This window comes from Myxine glutinosa, chromosome 11 (assembly GCF_964187855.1).
Source record: "Myxine glutinosa chromosome 11, kmMyxGlut1.1, whole genome shotgun sequence".
In the NCBI taxonomy this organism is placed as follows: Eukaryota; Metazoa; Chordata; class Myxini; order Myxiniformes; family Myxinidae; genus Myxine; species Myxine glutinosa.
The window spans coordinates 118,632,031-118,641,742 of NC_136271.1; positions in this window are offsets into that span (position 1 = coordinate 118,632,031).

Sequence of the window (9,712 nt, forward strand, 5' to 3'; positions counted from 1 at the left end):
TTTAAAAATGTTTTTTTGAATACTTCATACATATATATATATATATATATTGTTACCGATACGGAGTACGGCTTCCCTCTTAGCAAGGGGTGGTTAGTCCCTTGTCTTGTTAAGCTGACCGTCTCCGCTCCTGGCACTTGTAACGCTATCCCGCGGGATGGAACGGATCAGGGTTATGGGTCCAGGGTTTATCCCAAATACCTTTATCCGTCCCTCCGCAGATTAGGGAGACAAGTACCGCTCGAACCCCGGTTTGGATGGTCTAGTTAGTTGCCGAGCGGTTTTTAGCAACCCGAAGTTCGAGTCATTAGCCTTCACTAAACCTGATCCTGAACGTTGGCCGAATCGCGCCACGTACACTCAATATTGAAACCACTAAAGCGACCGAACGAGAATGAAGAAGAAGAAGAAGTACGGAGGAATAACAGGATTTATTAATTATTTACACAAGCCAAAGCAACGAGAGCAGTCAAGGTTATATACAGAAAATGGAAGGAGCAGGAGACAGTGAAATCATTAGCTTACCTATACAAGCTTAATTAATAAACCCCAGGACAACGTGAAAGACAGACGGACGACCACACTTACACGGGGAATGCAGGGAGGAATGAATGGCTTGGAGATGGATGGCTTTGAGAGGCAAGGAAGGTTCAGCGGGTACTGGGCACGGTCGGGCCAGAAGGCACCGCCGTCAAGAAGCCGAGCCGCGGTCTTTGGTCCCAAACTGCGTGGGCGAAGTTCCTTTCTCCGCCTGCTGCGTCGCACGCTCCTTGCGTTGCCTCGGTCCGTTTTCCTGCAGCGCGGCACGTCTCACGGCGGCTTGGTCACACCTCATCTCCAGCGCATCTCCTGGACTCAGAACTCATCTCTCTCTGTGGGGAGCGTCCTGCCGCGGGTTATATAGGCCCCGCCCTTCAACCTTTGCGAACCTCCCCGATCGTTCTCTCTCCGCCCTCTCAAGCCAAACCCCTCGTTCTGGGTTGGATGAGCGGGGCCGACTCACTCCTCCCCTCTATGACGAGGTGGAGACCCACCTTTCTACTTCGTGGTTACCTCGTGCGTAATGGAGTCAAATGCAGCAAAGTGAACGGGAGATGAAAATGGAGCAAAGTGGCTAAATAAGTCAATTGCAGCAAACCTGGCAAACCTGGCACTTGGAAGATGCCATGGGGCGTTGGAGGGACCTACTCTTATTTAATTCGGTGCAATGAAGAGTCAAACTATTGGGAAACACATCCTTAACCTACATAGGTCACGTCACATTCAGATCACGGCGAGGTCACGTCTTTTCGAAGCTGTTCCATGCGCTCACGCTTTCGAAGCTAAGTGATCTTTCACAATTGTGTTTTTGTCGAGACTGTATCTATCTTTCGGTGTGTGTACCTATAGCGTATCTTTTGGAAAATTTTCGGTGCTAATTTTTCGTACATGTATACACAACCGTCGGTTAATGCGTATCGAGTATTCTGAGGCCTTGTACTCGTAGGCTTAGGCTACCGTACCGTCTCCGACCTTGAGGTTTTGTTTTTCTCTCAGCGATTCGTCGAATGCGCTGCAATTATTTTCGTTCTCTGTTTCGTCCCAGTCGTTCACCCCGTACCTCCTTGTTTAATATCTCTACTCAAAAAAAAAGAAAACCCCAAAAAAATATTTCCTTCTCAGGGCTTATTCGTTTATTTGTTGTTCTTATTCGTTCGTTCTTCATTCACGTTGTTCGCGATCACGCGATCACGTGGTTAGAAATGTATAATCTCCCCTGAACAACTATTTTCTCTCATATATTATAACACCCTTTTCTTCTTCTCCTACAAAAGGATGCTTTCGTCTTGCTCACCAAATCTATTCATTCCAAAAAATATATATAATACCATCTCTTACAGTTCCTCCTTTCTACATTCCCTAAACTATCCAGAACTCCACCCCTCCTTCAGTGTCCTCAAACGTATTTTTGACTCGAAGGTCTCAAACTCATTTTGCAAAAAATGTTCGTTTCCCATGAATCGTACACTTTTCAAAATCCAATCTCACCCCTCCCCTCCAAATCTTCCCCATCCCCCCTTCCCTCCAAATCCTCCCCATCACCCATCCCTTTCAAATCTCCCCCCTTGCCCCTTCCCTCCCCTCCCTCCTAAACTCCCCCCACACCCCTCCCCTCCGAGACTCTCCCTCGCTCCTCCCCTCCTAGACTCCCCAATCACCCCTCCTCCTCAAAGCATCCTCCCTGCTTCTTCCCCCTTCCAACTTTCACCTTCATCTCCCCCAACCTTCTGCCTCGCTCTTCCCCCTCCTCAAATAACACCTCACTGTGCCTCACCCAATCTCCATCAAACCTTTTGTCCGCCCCATTCCTCCCTTTCTCCAAGCTATTCTGAAATCTCTGAAATCTCTGACACACCTTCAACAGCTCTCCCTACCTCTTCCTCCTCTTCCACATCTTACCCTACCCCTCCCCCCCCCCTGTTCTGTACCCGATGCTCCCCCTTCCTCTTCATTAACGGTATGGACCTCAAACATCGGGGGCCTTCGCTCAAACTTGACTGATCTCTCCATACAGGTTGCTTCTGACAAACCAGATGTGATCTGCTTAACAGAAACTTTCCTCCTTCATGATGTCTCTGATGCCTTGGTATCTCTCCCAGGTTACTCCCTCCTCCGGCATGATAGACCTGAGCCTCGTCCTGGAGGTGGGGTTGCTATCTTTATAAAAAACTCTCTTCCTCACTCGCCCTCCACTGCCCTCTCTCCACCTCACCCCCAGGAATACCTTTGGCTACGGCTTCCCCTTCGCTCCCACCTTTTGTTCATATGTGTGTTGTACCGTCCACCAAACAGCGATGACTCCATCTACATCTCGCTGTCTGATAATATGGACCAACTTCTATCTACCCATCCCAACTCTCTCTTCTTCATATGTGGTGATTTCAATTGTCACCATGCCAGTTGGCTGGGTGTGGGTACCTCTCTCACCAGCCATGGCTCTTCAGCAAAGTACTTCTGCGACTCACTGGGACTGACACAATCTGTCAATTTCCCGACCCGGATCTCAGTCAACGGAGCATCTTCTCTTCTGGATTTGGTTATGACTAACTTCCCTGAAAATGTCTGCTGCTCTTCTTCTGCTCCAATCCGCTCATCTGATCATGTGCTTGTCAAAGTGGACATCTCTCTGACCATTCTCAGAGAGCCTCCTCAGCGTCGACGAGTCTGGCATTTCGCTCAGGCCAACTGGCATGGTCTTCAAGCAGCCATCAATCATCTGGACTGGTCTCCCATCTCTACCGCCTCTGACATCAACTCATCCTGGGAATTCTTTCAAAGTACATTGCTCTCTCTCATGCACAGATTTATCCCATCTCGTCTTCACTTGTCATACCCTTCCTCTCATCCATGGTACACGGAATCTTGTGGTGAGGCTGTTGCCCTGAAACAACTTGTTTTCGTCTCCTGGAAAGCAAATCCAACGGAAGGAAATCTCATTTCCTTTCACAAAACCCGAAACAAGTGTGTGTCCACCCTCAGGAGAGCCAGGAAACAATATCTCACCGTTCTCAAGACCGAACTCTCTTATCTGTCTCCCTCTTCCAAATCCTGGTGGCGTCTGGTCAAATCTGTTTCTGGAGTTTGTTCCCCCTCCATCCCCTCCCTCACCTCAAACGGCTTAACGGCTGACTCCGCACGTGAAAAAGCTGAATGCCTCAACTCTGTGTTTGCCTCTAAATCTTGTGTCCCAAACCCATCCCTCTCTGTACCCACCGTACCCAGTCATACCCAGCTGCTCCTGGACTCTGTGTCCTTTCCTCCTGACAAGGTGGAAAAGTTTCTGTCAACCCTCGACTCTGATTCTGCAACTGGTCCTGACGGCATAAGCCCACTGGTCCTAAAATCCTGTACTTCCGCTCTTTCACTCCCTCTTTCTGTTCTCTTCACCCTCTCTTTTGCTCAAGGTCATCTGCCATCTGCTTGGAAATCAGCCAACATCACCGCTTTGCACAAAAAAGGTGCAAAAACAGATCCTAGCAACTACAGACCAATCAGCCTTCTCCCAATTATCAGCAAAGTCATGGAATCCATCATTGCTTCAGATATGAAATCTTTCCTCTTCTCCAATGGCTTGATCTCTGATCATCAATTTGGTTTCAGACCTGGTCACTCTACTCTGGACATGCTGCTTCTGCTTTCTCAACAATGGATGGAGGTCCTCAACGCCAAACAGGAAATTAGAGCTGTCTCCCTTGACATTTCACGTGCCTTCGATACGGTCTGGCACCCTGCTCTGCTCACCAAACCCTCCTCCTTTGGTATCCATGGAAATCTCCACGCATGGCTGGCGGACTTCCTCTCTGGTCGTAGTCAACGTGTGGCCCTGAATGGGTTTCTCTCATCTCCTCTTCCTGTTCAGGCTGGAGTTCCCCAAGGTAGTGTTCTGGGCCCTGTGCTTTTTCTGGTCTTCATCAATGATCTCTCTGACTCTCTTGAAAATCCTCTCTATCTCTTTGCTGACGACTCTACTCTCTGTCGCTCCATTCCTCATCCCTCAGATCGGCAGTCTGCAGCCTCCTCACTCTCTGCAGACCTGGACAAAATCACAGACTGGGCAAACAAATGGAACATGTCTTTCAATCCTGATAAATCTCACACTCTTACGATGTCTCTCCGAAAAGACTGGCTGGAAAACCCTCCCATCCACTTTCTGAATAATCCTCTCCAAGAAGTTCTGTCACTCAAGCTTTTGGGTCTCATTATTTGCCATGATCTTTCCTGGGAAAACCACATTTCAAATCTGGCCTCCAAAGCCAGTCGCCTCCTCCGTCGTGCGAAGTCCTTCCTTGGCACACCTGAGCTCCTCACCACATACAAGGCTTTCATCCGCAGCTCTATGGAATACTGCTCTCCCCTCTGGTCTGGTGCTCCTGCCTCACACCTCGCTCGTCTTCACGCTGTTGAAACCAAAGCGTTCAGAATCATTGGAATCTCCCGTGATGAAGCTAACTCCAAGGGCCTTTCACTCACTCACCACAGGCAGGTTGGTGGTCTTTCCGTCTTCTACCGACTCCTCTCTAGCCTTGCCCCCCCAGCTCTCTCTGGGCTCTGTCCCCCAAATATTCCTACAGGTCGCACAAGATCTGCCTGCAACCCTCTTATGGTTAAACTGCCAAAATCAAGACTTTCTGCTCACCTTCACTCCTTCATTCCTCTTTTCTCCCGCCTCTGGAACAAACTCCCTCACCCTCTTCAATCCCACTCCACCCTCCAGGTCTTTAAAACAGCTGTTCACCACCATCTCTTATCCTCCCCCATCCAAAACCTTGAACTTTTCTACCCCCGCTAATTTCGGTCCCCTTGTGTTTTATACCTCTTCCCCCCCCCCCCCCCCTTCCCACGCCTCCTGCCCCCAAGCCCTCTCCCTCCCACACTTCTCCCTGCTCTCAAATGTTGTGGTTGTGTGCTTCCCCTTCTCTCCCCATCTTGTCTTCCGCTCCCTCTTTTTGTATATTTTGTTTGTCTGGTTGATTTGTTTGTGAAATAAATGTTAGCTCTTTCACGAGCCTCGATTCAGTATCCAAAAAAAAAAAAAAAAAAAAAATAGAATGAGGGACTAACTATTTAAAAGGATATATGGTGCCCTGTGTGTAGGTTTATGGAATTAACTAAGAGGACGAGCTTCGACCTTTCTTTACATTACGGAGGTTGACAATTACACACAACAAAACCATAATTCTCACATTCTTTACATTTTCTCAAATTCGTTACACTTCTCAAATTCGTTAATATATATATATATGTGTGTATATATATATATATATATATATATATATATATATTATATATGTGTATATATATATATATATATATATATATATATATATATATATATATATAATATATATATATATATATACATATATATATATATATATAATTATATATATAATTATATATATATATATATATATATATATATATATATATTTTTTCATATATATATATATATATATATATATATATATATAGAGATATGATATTTGGCACAGACATGGCCATTGAGCCTGGGAAGAACATGACCGACCTAAAAAAAAAAATTTCATAATTTTTTTTACCATATTTTTACCTCAGCGCATTTCAGCGAGGAATATTATGCACGGAATCTGACCGGTGGCAGAGCAGCCCGCTGATTCGCTCAGAGCGATCACGTGATGTTCCTTGCCGCCATTAACTCAGTTACGCGTTCGCACGTATTTCAGAGCGAAAAGTGATTGCGTTTTTTCACATTTCAGCGAGGAACATTGCCATTCACACCACATAGGTTTTTTTTTTCTTTCATCTTTAGATCCATATTTTTTTTTTCAGCGAGGAATATTATACACGGAATCTGAATCGGTGGCAGAGCAGCGCGCTGATTCGCTCATTGATGACGATCACGATCACGTGATGACGTGATCACGAATGATGTTCGTGACGCGATCACGTGATGTTCCTTGCCGCCAGAAACTCACAGCAAGTAGCATAGATTTTAGCATGATTAGCATTTAGCATGATTTAGCATGATTTAGCATAGATAGTAGCATGTTTCACATCGATTTTTTTTCAGCGAGGAATATTATACACGGATTCTGACCGGTGGCAGAGCAGCGCGCTGATTCGCTCAGAGCGATCACGTGATGTTCCATCCCCGCCACCAGTTGGCTTCACTTTTCACGGAGTATGAGCGTTCGATATATTTCCAATTCAGTGCGCCTGCGCCCGACTCGCTCACGTACTTGATTTGTGGCATAGACATGGCCATTGGGCCTTCACGGTGTAATTTGTGTGAGGGAGGAGGGGGAGGGGGAGGGATTAGCAGCAGAAGCAGAAGCCCCGGTCCTCCGAGCTTCCGAGTGTCAGAGCTTCCGTCCTCCCCTCCCCCTTCCTTCCCCCTCCCTCCCTCCCCCTCCCCCTCCCACTCCCCCTCCCCCCTCCCCCCTCCCTTCTCCTCCCTCCCCCTCCCCCCTCTCCTCCCCTCCCCCCTTCTCCTCCCCTCCCCCCTCCCCCTCCCACTCCCCCTCCTCCCTCCCCCTCCCCCCTCTTCTCCCCTCCCCCCTCTTCTCCCCTCCCCCCCTCTTCTCCCCTCCCCCCCTCTCCTCCCCCCCGTTCCCCTCCCCTCCCCTTCCCCCTCCCCACCCCCGTCCGGCAATGCCAGGTACTTCTGCTGGTATATATATATACTAGCGGGGTCACCCGTGGGAATCCCACGGGCATGGATGTGTGTGACATTTCGACATATTGAGTTAGATGCTGCACATTCATTTTTACAAAATGGTTACTGGCAAGTCATCAGATCCAGAAATGGTGTGATGAACACTTTATTTATTTCACATAATATGTGACCCCTCACTCCTCTCCACCTGACACTCTCCTGTCTCCACCTAGCACTCCTCTCCTCTCCAAACCCTCACATCCCTCTCCTTTCCAATCCCTCACCTCTCCAATCCCTCACACTCCTCTCCAATCCCTCACACGCCTCTCCAATCGCGCCTCACACTCCTCTCCAATCGCGCCTCACACTCCTCTCCAATCACGCCTCACACTCCTCTCCAATCGCACCTCACACTCCTCTCCAATCGCGCCTCACACTCCCCTCCAATCACTCCTCTCCAATCGTGCCTCACACTCCTCTCCAATCGCGCCTCACACTCCTCTCCAATCGCGCCTCACACTCCTCTCCAATCGCGCCTCACACTCCTCTCCAATCGCGCCTCACTCGCCTCTCCAATCGGCTTTCCCCGTCTCGTTTCTCTCGTTTTTCTCCCGTCTCGTTCTTTTTCTTGCTCCAAATCGGCCCATCTCGCCCGTCGGAATCGGAAATCGGCCCGTCTTGCTTTCGTGCTTGCGCGTAAATAAATTGTGTTCATGACACCATTTCTGGATCTGATGACTTGCCAGTAACCATTTTGTAAAAATGAATGTGCAGCATCTAACTCAATATGTCGAAATGTCACACACATCCATGCCCGTGGGATTCCCACGGGTGACCCCGCAAGTTTGCATTGACGTTCGTCGATGGACTCGTTCGCCCGTCTCATTCGTTTTCTTGCTACATCCTGTTCAAGTCTGCGTTCTTCATCGATCGTCTCATTCATTTTGGAAATAGAAGTTTCCACGCAGCGCATGAATTGTCACGATCCTCAAGAGGAATTTGTCTCGTAATCATCAAATGATAAATGGCAAGTAAATTACATTGTGAAAATTTAATATTTCAAATAGACCTATTTAAAGTGTATGCGCAAATAACTAATAAATAAAAAAACGAAGAAATATGTCTCGGTAATTTCCTGAACTCGGTAATTTCTCGGTAATTTTACTTCCGGCTAAAAATGTTGAATGAAATAAAAACGAAGAAATATATGTCGTTTTGTGACGACTGTCATCAAAGGTAAACGGTGAATTCACTCGGTTTATACGGTTCGGCTCGGTTTAAAGAAAAAGCGATAATGTCGAAATGTTGACGTCTGTGTCATGTTGGGCGGTGTATGATACTTGTTGGCTGTTGGGCGGTGATATGGTGTATTTAAAAAAATATATCTCTGCGTTTTCCCGCGTTGCTGACACCGAGTCTAAAACCATGATGGTGAGTTATATTGGAGATAAAGGCGTGAGAGAGACTCAATGGCCTTGAAGTTACAGGCATTTGAGAATTCATTTCGTTCTATAAACGGCAACTTTCATCGGATTTTCTTCTCTTTTTTTTTCAACCGAGTCTAAAACTATGTTAGCGACTGTGAAAAATGAAATGATATATCGAATTTAAAATAGATATCGACACATTGCCGTCGGTGTCATGTTGGGCGGTGTATGATACACCATGACGCGATTTTAAAAAATATATCTCTGCATTTTCCCGCGTGTGTGGAATGTTTGTGGAAAATTAAAGATTTCAAATAAACCTATTTAAAGTGTATGCGCACATAACTAATAAAAAAAACGAAGAAATATCTCGGTAATTTCCTGAAACATATTTTACTTCCGGCTAATATGTTGAATGAAATAAAAACGAAGAAATATATGTCGGCATCATTGTTGACGTTTTTGTGACGACTATCATCAAACGAAATAGTAATATATCATAACGGAAAAGCAAAAGCGAATTTTTAATATATATCTCAATATGTCGAAATGTCACACACATCCATGCCCGTGGGATTCCCACGGGTGACCCCGCAAGTTTGCATTGACGTTCGTCGATGGACTCGTTCGCCCGTCTCATTCGTTTTCTTGCTACATCCTGTTCAAGTCTGCGTTCTTCATCGATCGTCTCATTCATTTTGGAAATAGAAGTTTCCACGCAGCGCATGAATTGTCACGATCCTCAAGAGGAATTTGTCTCGTAATCATCAAATGATAAATGGCAAGTAAATTACATTGTGAAAATTTAATATTTCAAATAGACCTATTTAAAGTGTATGCGCAAATAACTAATAAATAAAAAAACGAAGAAATATGTCTCGGTAATTTCCTGAACTCGGTAATTTCTCGGTAATTTTACTTCCGGCTAAAAATGTTGAATGAAATAAAAACGAAGAAATATATGTCGTTTTGTGACGACTGTCATCAAAGGTAAACGGTGAATTCACTCGGTTTATACGGTTCGGCTCGGTTTAAAGAAAAAGCGATAATGTCGAAATGTTGACGTCTGTGTCATGTTGGGCGGTGTATGATACTTGTTGGCTGTTGGGCG